Source organism: Oncorhynchus nerka, linkage group LG9a, assembly GCF_034236695.1.
Source record: "Oncorhynchus nerka isolate Pitt River linkage group LG9a, Oner_Uvic_2.0, whole genome shotgun sequence".
NCBI lineage: Eukaryota > Metazoa > Chordata > Actinopteri > Salmoniformes > Salmonidae > Oncorhynchus > Oncorhynchus nerka.
This window is the reverse complement of record NC_088404.1, coordinates 53,336,746-53,349,294: the sequence shown is the minus strand read 5'-3', so window position 1 is coordinate 53,349,294 and position 12,549 is coordinate 53,336,746. Positions and strand designations below refer to the sequence as shown.

Genomic DNA, 12,549 nt, shown 5'->3' with positions numbered 1-12,549 from the left:
GTGCTATGAAGCTAAATGTACGTGGCGTTTGCAAACCTGTGTGAACCAAGAACAAGTATGGTTTAGTATGAATATATTAAACCCACGTTCACGTTTGTCGGCGATGGGCGTATTCAAGTGGATCACTTTTGTCAAGTCGGAGACCACCGCCTTTCAAAGTGTGTTGCATTAAATCAAATTAAAGTTTATTGGTTGCATACACATATTTGAAGATGTTAACATAGGTGCATCAAAATGCTTATGTTTCTAGCTCCAACGGTGCAGTAATAACTAACAATACATTAACAATACACACATAATCCAACATTTAAAAAAATAAAATGCTACTTACGGTTTGTATTTTAAAAGCTAGGTGGGAAAACCACATCACAGTAAGTACATTTTCTAGTCAGAGCTAGTAAAGTGTGAAAAAAAGTCATGACTGAGTGTTAGTTTACAAAGGCATTCTGAATTTAATTTTTCAGGGTGGGGGTCAGAGGGGTAGAGGGTGTGGTGCGAGGGGGGTGCTGTAGAATTATTTAAGATGCTCTTCAAAGAGGTTGGTTTTAAGATGTTTTTGGAAGGTAGGATAGGCTGTCCTAGCTTCAGGAGGAAGCTGGTTCCACCATTGGGGTACCAGGATAGAGAAGAGCTTGGACTGGGCTGCACATTCCCGTAGGGGTGGGAGGGCCAAGAGAACAGAGTACTCTGAGAATATGGTGTGTATTGACAGTATATTAATAGAAAATATATGTATAGCAGTATTTATAAAGGATGAGTTTTGACTAGAATACAGTATGTACATATAAAGTGGGTAAAATGGTATGTAAACATTAGTTGAGTGAATGGTGTTCGATGACTCTATGCACAGTACATAGGGCAGCAGTCTCTGAGGTGCAGGGTAGATTACTGGGTGGTAGCCGGCTAGTGATGACTGTTTAACAGTCTGATGGCCTGGAGATAGAAGCTGCCTCTCGGTCCCAGCTTTGACACACCCTGTCTCCGCCTTCTAGATGGTAGCGGGGTGAACAGGCCGTGGCTCGGGTGGCTAAAGGTCCTTGATGATCTTCTTAGCCTTCCTGTAACACCGGTGCTGTAGATGTCCTGGAGAGCGGGTAGGTTGCGGGCGGGCGGTGCAATTCCCGTACCAGGCGGTGATGCAGCCCGACAGAATACTCTCGATGTTGAATCTGTAGAAGGGTTTATCATAGTCCAAAACATGTATGCACAGTAGTGTTCTAAAATATTGGACTGTTGGCTTTCATACTTTTCTCATTCTCAGCGCAGCTCAAGCAACTTCTCCAACTGGCAACACATTCAAATGAATAGAGGAAGCTTACCAGAGCTTACCGGATTGGAAATTGTGGCGAGGTGTGCTTTCGGGCTGTGCGTCTTCGGCCGATGGTGGTCTCAGAGTCAAGTAGCTATGTCACAGTGGGACACCGGACTATCGTGTCTCAGCATCTGTATGATTTAAGCTTTATGGGGATAAAAATAGTCCGACTTGCACCAACAACATGTTGATTGGGGTGGCAGGTTAGAGCATTGGGCCAGTCACCGAAAAGTTGCTGATTCGAATACCTGAGCCAACAAGGTAAAAAATCTGTTGACGTGCCCTTGAGCACGGCACTTAAAATCCTTAAGAGTCTATTGACGCACCTGCACATCAATCCAATTAACATACTACAAAAATACGCATCAAAACTGTTAATTTAAGCTAGAGATATCTGGTTTTGCATGGGCTGGGTCTCAATCCACCACATCCGTCTTTCGGCCTTCCGCATCTGCGGTGGAAAGTGGTAGAGCTAAAGAGCTGTTTGTCAGACCAGGAGACATCCCAAAAATCGCTCCGTCTGTAGCGTCTGAACGGTTTGGCCTGCTAACTATGAAATGTAAACACTCCAACAAACACAATGGTGTTTGTCACGGATCCCTCCGGAACTTTCATCATGCACACCTGTCCCCTATTCCCACTGATTAGTATTTGTATATATGTGCCCTTTGGTTTCCATTGGGGGTCAAATATTGTTACAATGTCCGTTGGTGCGTGTGAGTACCTGTGCTGTGTGTTTTGGGCTTTCGTGCCCTTGTGGATTGAGCAGATGATTACGAGTCTCGTCCCGTGTGTTGATCATTGTGCGCGTGTGTTTTTATTTGAGGTACTCCTCGCTCTTTTGTAAAAATTGTCAAAAACTCCAGCCACCCTAGTCATAGATGGTTCTCTCTGCTACCGCACAGTCAGCGGTACCATAAGTCTAGTTCCAAGAGGCTTCTAAACAGCTTCTACCACCAAGCCATAAGACTCCTGAACATCTAATCAAATGGATACCCAGACCATTATCAAATAAATTGAAGTATGAGGGTAAATATGGGGTTAAATATGTGTCCAAAAAACGTAAATATTTCCTGAGCTTTCTTATATCTCCTAAACACAGGACAGAAACTTCAAAACCTTTTTCCTTATGATTTATTTTTTGACTGTCATTTTTTGGCCATTCATGAATGTGTTATTCAATGTGTTCCTTTGGGCTGTAGTAGTAAAGGCCAAATTCAAAATACATAAAGGGGTCCTAAAATTCTAAATCTAATAGCTTAATGATCCAAGGTATGACCCTCTTAAAACTATTCCATATATTAGCCTAGTAAAACAACACATTTCACTGCACCTATCCAGTGTATGTGACAATATTTTTTTCTAAATAATAATACATAAAAAAGACTGCATGAATATTGCAATCAAATACAAAGGTGAGGAAGTTTTTACTGCAGACGACTGAAAGTTTCTGCAGTTGCTCTTCGCCAACTTCCTCATGCAGCCATCGCCTGCGTTGTGGGAGGCTCTATTGTCAACCAATCATTAGACTTTTTTTGTTTGCCCCATGCAAACGTGACCCTCAGTCCCGCTCAAAATCCCTTAGATAGCTCTTTTGTCCCACCCCACACACATGCGGAGACCTTAATTGGTGCCTACAGAGACAAAACCTCTCTCATCGTCACTCACATCTTACCATACCATTGTCTGTACATTATGCCCTGAATCTATTCTACCATGCCCAGAAATCTGCTCCTTTTATTCTCTGTCCACAACGCACTAGACAGCCAGTTCATATAGCCTTTAGCCGTAACCTTATCCTACTCCTCTGTTCCTCTGGTGATGTAGAGGTTAACCCAGGCCATGTAGCCCCCAGTTCCACTCCTATTCCCCAGGCGCTATCATTTGTTGACTACTGTAACCGTAAAAGCCTTGGTTTCATGCATGTTAACATCAGAAGCCTCCCCCCTAAGTTTGTTTTATTCACTGCTTCAGCACACTCCGACAACCCTGATGTCCTAGCCGTGTCTGAAGCTAGTCTTAGGATAGCCACCAAAAATTGGGAAATTTCCATCCCCAACTACAACATTTTCCGCCGAGATAGAACTGCCAAAAGAAGCGGAGTTGCAATCTACTGCAGAGATAGCCTGCAGAGTTCTGTCTTACTATCCAGGTCTGTACCCAAACAGTTCGAGCTTCTACTTTTAAAAATCCACATTTCCAGAAACAAGTCTCTCACCGTTGCCGCTTGTTATAGACCCCCCTCAGCCCCTAGCTGTGCCCTGGACACCATATGTGAATTAATTTCCCCCCATTTATCATCAGAGTTTGTACAGTTAGGTGACCTAAACTGGGATATGCTTAACACCCCGTCCTACAATCTAAGCTAGATGCCCTCAATCTCACCCAAATTATCAAGGAACCTATCAGGTATAACCCTAAATCTGTAAACACGGGCACCCTCATTTAATTTAATTTACCTTTATTTTACTAGGCAAGTCAGTTAAGAACAAATTCTTATTTTCAATGACGGCCTAGGAACAGTGGGTTAACTGCCTGTTCAGGGGCAGAACGACAGATTTTGTACCTTGTCAGCTCGGGGGTTTGAACTTGCAACCTTTCGGTTACTAGTCCAATGCTCTAACCACTAGGCTACCCTGCCGCCTCATAGTTATCATCCTGACCAACCTGCCCTCTAAATACACCTCTGCTGTCTTCAACCAGGATCTCAGCGATCACTGCCTCATTTACTGTGTCCGTAATGGGTCCGCGGTCAAACGACCACCCCTCATCACTGTTAAACACTCCCCAAAACACTTCAGCGAGCAGGCCTTTCTAATCGACCTGGCCCGGGTATCCTGGAAGGATATTGACCTCATCCCGTCAGTAGAGGATGCCTGGTTATTCTTTAAAAGTGTTTTCCTCACCATCTTAAATAAGCATGCCCCGTTCAAAAAATGTAGAACTAAGAACAGATATAGCCTTTGGTCCACTCCAGACTTGACTGCCTTTGACCAGCACAAAAACATCCTGTGGCGTACTGCATTAGCATCGAATAGCCCCCGTGATATGCAACTTTTCAGGGAAGTTAGCAACCAATATACACAGTCAGTTAGGAAAGCTTTTTCAAACAGAAATGTGCATCATGTAGCACAAAAAGTTTTGGGACACTGTAAAGTCCATGGAGAATAAGAGCACCTCCTCCCAGCTGCCCACTGCACTGAGGCTAGGAAACACTGTCACCACTGATAAATCTACGATAATCGATCATTTCAAAAAGCATTTTTCTACGGCTGGCCATGCTTTCTCACCTGGCTACCCCTACCCCTACCCCGGTCAACAGCTCTGCACCCCCCACAGCAACTTGCCAAAGCCTCCCCCATTTCTCCTTCACCCAAATCCAGATAGCTGATGTTCTGAAAGAGATGTAAAATCTGGACCCCTACAAATCAGCTGGGCTAGATAATCTGGACCCTCTCTTTCTGAAATGATCTAAGATCCCTAAAGATTGGAAAGCTGCCGAATCTCACCGTACCTTCTCTGCTATGCAATCTGGTTTCCTCTGAGGTGCACCTCAGCCACGCTCACGGTCTTAAACGATATCATAACCGCCATCGGAAAAAGACAAGACTGTGCAGCCGTCTTCATCGACCTGGCCAAGGCTTTCGACTCTATCAATCAACGCATTCTTATCAGCAGACTCAATAGCCTTGGTTTCTCAAATGACTGCCTCGCCTGGTTCACCAACTACTTCTCAGATAGAGTTCAGTGTGTCAAATCGGAGGGCCTGTTGTCCGGGCCTCTGGCAGTCTCTATTGGGGTGCCACAGGGTTCAATTCTTGGGCCAACTGTTTTCTCTGTATACATCAATGATGGCACACTTGCTGCTGGTGATTCTCTGATCCACCTAAATGCAGACGACCCCATTCTGTATACATCTGGCCATTCTTTGGACACTGTGTTAACAAACCCCCAGACGAGCTTCAATGCCATACAACACTCCTTCCGTGGCCTCCAACTGCTCTTAAATGCAAGTAAAACTAAATGCATGCTCTTCAACCGATTGCTGCCTGCCCGCCCATCTAGCATCACTAGTCTGCACGGTTCTGACTTAGAATATGTGGACAACTACAAATACCTAGGTGTCTTGTTAGACTGTAAAGTCTCCATCCAGACTCACATTAAACATCTCCAATCCAAAATTAAATATAGAATCAGCTTCCTATTTCCCAACAAAGCCTTCTTCACTGATGCTGCCAAACATACCCTCGTAAAACTGACTATCCTACAGATCCTTGATCCGGCGTTGTCATTTACAAAATAGCCTCCAACACTCTACTCAGCAAATTGGATGTAGTCTATCACAGTGCCATCCGTTTTGTCACCAAAGCCGCATATACTACTCACCACTGCAACCTGTATGCTCTTGTTGGCTGGCCCTCGCTTCATATTCGTTGCCAATGACTGCCGTTGGCTGGCCCTCGCTTTATACCACGTGCTCCAGCAGGTATATTTCACTGGTCATCCGCAAAGCCAACTCTTCCTTTGGCCGCCTTTCCTTCCAATTCTCTGCTGCCAATGACTGGAACCAATTGCAAAAATCACTGAAGCTGGAGTCTTATATCTTCCTCACTCACTTTATGCATCACCTGTCAGTGCAGCTTACCGATCATTGCACATGTACACAGCCCATCTGTAAATAGCCCACCCAACTACCTCATCCCCATTTTGTTTTTTTCTCCTTTGCACCCCAGTATCTCTACTTGCACATTAATCTTCTGCACATCTATCACTTCAGTGTTTAATTTCTAAATTGTAATTATTTTGCCACTATGGCCTATTTATTGCCTTACCTCCCTAATCTTACTACATTTGCACACACTGTATATAGATGTTTCTATTGTGTTATTGACTGTACATTTGTTTATCCCATGTGTAACTCTGTGTTGTTTGTGTCGCACTGCTTTGCTTTATCTTGGCCAGGTCGCAGTGGTAAATGAGAACTTGTTCTCAACTGGCCTACCTGGTTAAATAAAGGTGAAAAAAGAAAGAAAATAATTTTGTACATATCCACTGCATACATGCCATGCGGCAAAGTTGGTTCCTGTTTCAGTCACATTTTTGGTCACGTTCGCGTGGGTTAAACAAAAACTCCCTAATGATTGGTTGACAATAGATCCTCCCACACTGTAGGTAATGGCTGCAGGGTGAAGTTGGTTAAGAGCAACTGCAGAAACTTGCAGACGACTACAGTCAAAACTTCATGGTCTTTGATCACAGACAATATCCCCATAATGCAACAAACCTTTAGAAGCGGTGAACATCTTGACACAAGTGATCCGCACGAACACGTCAAAAGAGATGCTGAATTGGGAAGTGGTCCAACCAACTGTATCATTCGTCTCAGTTGTAGCCTGTATTTGAGATCCCAACGATCTCGGGTAGCACTAACCGTTTAGAAACTCTGTGCTAAGATGGCAATGCACAGCCTGTGTGTGAGAGATAGAGAGAGAGATTTTCTTGTGGTGACACAACTATTGCTAGTTATGTTATTTGAATAACCTACCTGGCATTCTGTTTGTTATTTCTCATTGCGCTCAAGCTATCAATAAAAAAGAAAACGGACTACAAATGGAACATACAAAATAAAATCGCTATTCATATTGTTTGGGAACCTGACGACAGTGACAACAATATCATGCATAAATAAATAAAAAATATATGCAGAGATGTAGATAACTTCATCAACATTGTCCAAAGATTTTTCCTGCCTTATTATTTTAGTGTATTTTATGCCACATGGTGACGCTGTTTCATAATTTTAAATGATTTTGGTGAAATGTGATCAAACTACTTCAACAGGAACTGACGTTTATCTGCGCGAGCGGGTGGGTGGATGGATGGAAAACAATTGCAGCTGCAGGAAAATGATTACAAACATCCTACCGCTCAAAGGTGAGAAATTATATTTATTTACCGGAAATATATGTATGTAAAAGTTAAGACTACCGAGAGCTATTGGCAGATATCCGTAAGGTATTCGAGCCTTGCTCGTACTCAAAATCCTGCGTTTCTTCTTGTGTTTCACTTTGTTGGCAGGTCACTGAGTGCTTTAAATGATAGAACCAGTGATGCGCAAAGTTCTGATCATCGAACATAAACAAATTATTCCAAGACAAATGGCACGTAGTTATGCCACGCGTGTCGACGTTGAAATATATATATATATATATTTGAACTTATCCACTGAAGCCAAACTGTTGACAATACTTTTATTCACTCATCAGTTCTAGCTAGTTAGTCAACTTTCAAAAAATGTATCTGATGAGGTTTCAATTTACATGTGTGTACATCAAAGTCACAGCAGGGACATTATTTGTGGCAGAGGAATTCTATTGAGAGCTAGTAGGCTTCAAAGGGAATTCAGCTCGAGTCTGGTGTGCCTTATTTTTTTTTTTAAATCGCTGGTGGTATACACTTACCCCAATGTAGGCCCGTATGTGGATAGTTGAGATAAATATGCGATCTGTAGCCCTGACTGTCAGATAACTAATTTGTGCCATCAGAATGAAGTGTCAATGTTTGCCTCAATCAAGTCGCAAATCTAAAGCCTTTTCAACATCAAATTAGAAGTTGATGAAGTTATTTTGCACCTTACGTAAACCTCTCAGTCTGTAGTGTTCTGTGCTATTGCTGACTGCCCGTTGAATCCTGCTAAGTTGTCGTCATGGCTGCTGCTGATCAGGGGGTGAGCTTCCCAAAAACATGAAGATACTTTTTTAGACTGCGAAAGACTCTTTTGAGTGGGTGGTATCTATTTTCCCACTCCCAGAGGGAAAGGCTGGATCTGTGTCTGTGAGAGATTTTGCAACTGCTAACCATGAGCATGAAAGTACATATACCGGTATTGTACTGAGGTTATGACCTGATATTTTGATTGGGGAGTTAGCCTATCATCAATTGCCACTTTGTTTCCTACTTTAACTTCAAATCTCATTTACATGGACAAAATTTGACATAGTTGTGTTTAGGTTATTGGGACTCTACTGTCAAGCATGGACACTATAAAGTCTTGCCCGTTTCTTTTTATAGGCTAGATGTTAATAATATAGCAGACACCTTTATCCAAAGTGTGTGGGTGGCCCCTGGAATCGAACCCACAATCCTGGCATTTCAAGAATCATGCTCTACCGACTGAGCCATATGTTCTGTACACGCTCTCTGTTCGACCCAAAGCAGCAGGAAGATCAGCATTTGAGATTTTGTCCCAGTCATTGGCCATCGTTGTACAAACTGAATCTATAAAAGCTATAAGCATGACTTGGTTACTTAGTCCTGTCTTAAAGATGTTATTTTGTATCTTGATCCGCTACCCGGTATGTCTGCTTCAGATTGGTAGTGGCGGCCTGCTACTTGCATTTTTATTAGGCAATTTGTAAAGAGACCATTCTACTCAATCCAGTGAACAAATTATCTCTGAAAGTTCCAAACTGACCCCTGCATCCTTAAATTATTCCAGTCAAGCAGACATTTCCACTGGGGGAGAATGGTAGTCGCTAGCTCCCAGTATCGCCTGTCTTTTTAGCCCAAACTACTTTTGAGGGGACACTAACAATGTTCTCAGATCCGTTTTGAAGTCGTTAGGGAATTTGGCCAAAAATGGTTTACAGCACCATGGGTATATATCTTGTTTTTGTTTTACTTTGAGCTATTTCTATTCCTTTTCTCCAACTTTTTCTTTTAATTTTCCCGCTGCCTTTTAAGGGCTTCTAAAACATGATGGCATCTCAGGTCAGGACCCTTTGTTCTGGGGATTAGGTTTAGTGGCTGAAGGTTTAGCCTGTCTTCCTGTAGCCACTCATTGTAATATGTAGGCTAAATGTAAGAGACATTTGGGTACATTAAGTTTTGAACTCTATTGGTGAGTCATGTCCACACATTTAAATGGCATTCGGCCTACATTCTCTCTTTCTTCTTCAATGGCCCTTCATTTGAATGGGATGGGTAGTCCAAAGCTTCAAGATGAAAAATGTATATAGGCCTGATCCCTCACTATATGTAGCCTAGCCTATAACATTTACAGGCGCCATAGTCCACTGCATCTACTCAGAGTAGGGTTTAAGCTACTGTTTGAAGGGAAGACTGAGGTCAAAACTTGACACTCTGCAAATATGAGGCAGGGTTACATGATGATGAAGAATCCAAAAAATGAATCCAGTACCACCACAGTCTGCCTACCTCTTTCCTTTACCCAGGTCAAACTCAGTTGACGTCTGTCTGGCAGAATGTGGCTTCACTACGCTGCTAGACAAATGTTTGAGCGATGCTGCCGTTGGTTTTCCACCACCGGAATCTCTGCCCAGGCTCTGATATTAGCACAGCTGATAAGACACCCTTGGGCCATAGAGTACACAATGCTACAGAGAGAGAGTGAGAGACCCGCCTGGCTGCCTTACATGCCAAATTCCTCACAAACATTAGTGCTAGGCTAGCTAGAGAGAGCCCAGGCACAGCTAGCCTTCACCACAATGGGAGGTGTGAGGGAAACTCAGGAGAGGCCTGTGTCGCCTGATAGAGAGTATCTGACTGAGGGACTGGGTAGTGATAAGAATTAGTTTATTTTGTTTTAGATCTATGTTGTTTGAAGAAATTGATAAATGCACACACGTGTTGCCGGTTTCTGACAACACATAAGGATGTTCTTATTTCGAAACACATTGTTCTGTAGTGTACAACCCATGTGACAGTCCTTGTGCAAGCCAGGCACACTAAACTTTAACAGGCCTTTTATGGACTCCCCTTTACCCTGACTGTGCATAATTTTGTAAGTGGGGTTGTCATGGATTTCTGAGGCAGCATGACTCAAATAGATTTAAATTATTTTCCCTTTCCTCCCTGCTGTCACTGGTCATTTCCATGTAAAAGGACCCATTAGCAGAAACATGATATTTATAGGATCATATCGAATTTGGTGTCAAATGAATGCTAATAGTGTATATTTTTGAGAAATAAAGGCATGATATGTTTTTCAACCATTTCCCACCCTAAAAATGTGGAATAAGCAAAGGCTTTGATTTCTGGTCACACAGATAGTCTTAAAAGGTATTAGAAACACACCAATACACAATAATGTTGAAGTGAAGGCGCCTGCCAACTAATTTCAACAGCAAAGATACAGGTGTCCTTTCTAACTCAGTTGCAGGAGAGGAAGGAACCACTCATGGATTTCACCATGAGGACAATGGTGACTTTAAACCAGTTACAGAGTTTAATTACTGTGATAGGAGAAAACTGAGGATGGATCAACAACATTGTAGCTAATCCACAATACTAACCTAATTGACAAAGTGAAAAGAAGGAAGCCTGTATAGGAAAAAATTCTTCCAAAACATGCATCCTGTTTGCAGCAAGGCACAAAAAAAATTCAGCACATCACTGAGTACCACTCTTCATATTTTCAATCATGGTGGTGGCTGCATCATGTTATGGGTTTGCTTGTCATTGGCAAGGACTAGGGATAAATAACTTTAGGATAAAAAATAAATATCTGCTTTCCAACAGAGATTGGGAGACAGTCACTTTTCAGCAGGACAATAACCTAAAACACAAGGCCAAATATACACTGGAGCTGCTGACCAAGATGACATTGAATGTTCCTGGGTGTCCGAGTTAGACTTTCAATATGATTTAAGTAAAAAATCTATGGCAAGACTTGAAAACGCAAAATGGTTAGGCCTATATCAGTTATCGCGATATTTAGAGTAGCATATCGTAGAAGAGGTCTCCCCAAATATTGCCCAACCCTATTAGTCATAGTATTGTTGCTGCTAACAATTTTGTTTATGAATTATGATTAAGGCAGCCCCCCACTCCTCTGATTGAGGGGTTGGGTTAAATGCGGAAGACGCATTTCAGTTGAATGCATTCAGTTGTGCTGACTAGGTATCCCCCTTTCCCTTTTCTTTTCCGAAATCAATGAGTGGCCAAAAAATCAGTAACAGAATGACTGCAATTGAATTGGCCACAATGGGAAATTATAGTCACAAACCACAGTTGCAGTAAAGAAAAGTAGAGTATTCGTTCAGTACTGTACAACATATTGATTCTTCTTGACCTGAGTGCTGCTTTTGACATGGTGAGCCATCAGATCCTCCTCACCAGCCTTGAGGGTCTGGGTGATGAGGGCACCGCACTCTCCTGGCTACAATCATACCTCACCAACTGGACCCCCTACATCTCTCTCAATGGCCACACCTCAGCTGCAATTGTACAGGTTGTCCCCCAAGGCTCTGTGCTGGGTCTCTTACTCTTCATCATCTACATCCTCCCCCTTGGTCAGATCCTCCGTCACTTCAACCTTGACTTCCACTGCTATGCCGATGACACCCAGATATACCTCGGCACCAAATCCCTCCTCAACCCACCTCTGACCCATATTGAATCCTGCCTCTCTGTAATAAAAACATGGATGCAACCAAACTTACTCAAGCTCAACAGTGATAAAACGGAACTCCTCCTCATAGGCACCAAATCCACCCTCACTAAAACTAGAAATTTCACCCTCACTGTCTCTTCCTCCCTCCATGCACACAACTTTGGAGTCATCCTGGACTCCACATTCCCTTTTGACCAACACATAAGACAGACTGTCAAATCCTCATAATTCCATCTCCGCACCATTGCCAAAGTCAGGTCTTCCTTCTCCTGTCCTGCTGCTGAAACCCTCATACATGCGTTCATCTCTACCCGTCTTGACTACTGCAATACACTACTCTCCGGCATCAACTCGAGCTCCCTCCATTAAGCTTCAAATGGTTCAAAACTTTACAGCCCGACTCCTTACCCACACTAAGTCCTGGTAGCACCCCCCCCCCCTCCCCCTGTCGTGAACTCCACTGGGCCCCTGCCTCCCAATGCATTCTTTACAAGATCCTCCTTCTGACCTACAAACCCCCACACGCACTCCATTCCACCACAGCAGGCCATCTTGTCCCCCCTTTATTATTATTAATAATAAATAAATAAAAATGTGTGTAGATCAGCTTTAATATGGCAGATAGATTGTGGCTTCCTTCATTGTAATTGTCTGCATCATTTCCAATCCCCCATACATTTTTTTATGTATGTGTTTTATACATATTTTATACATTTATGCAATATCGAATCCCTGAGGTGACAATGTAAAAATCTGTCAAATATATATATATATATATAGCTCTTGGATTCGATCTTGCAACCTTCGGTTACTAGTCCAACGC

The 12,549-nt window shown here is 42.8% G+C and overlaps 1 protein-coding gene across 1 annotated transcript in view; it reads left to right on the top strand.

The window, feature by feature from the left end:
• Positions 1-7,141: 7,141 nt before the first annotated feature.
• The window catches only part of LOC115134515 (phosphatidylinositol 4-phosphate 3-kinase C2 domain-containing subunit alpha-like), a 56,083-nt gene continuing 50,675 nt past the window's right edge, over positions 7,142-12,549 (top strand). The window contains 1 exon segment of the mRNA XM_029668574.2: positions 7,142-7,246. The gene's annotated coding sequence lies outside the window, so the exon portion shown is untranslated.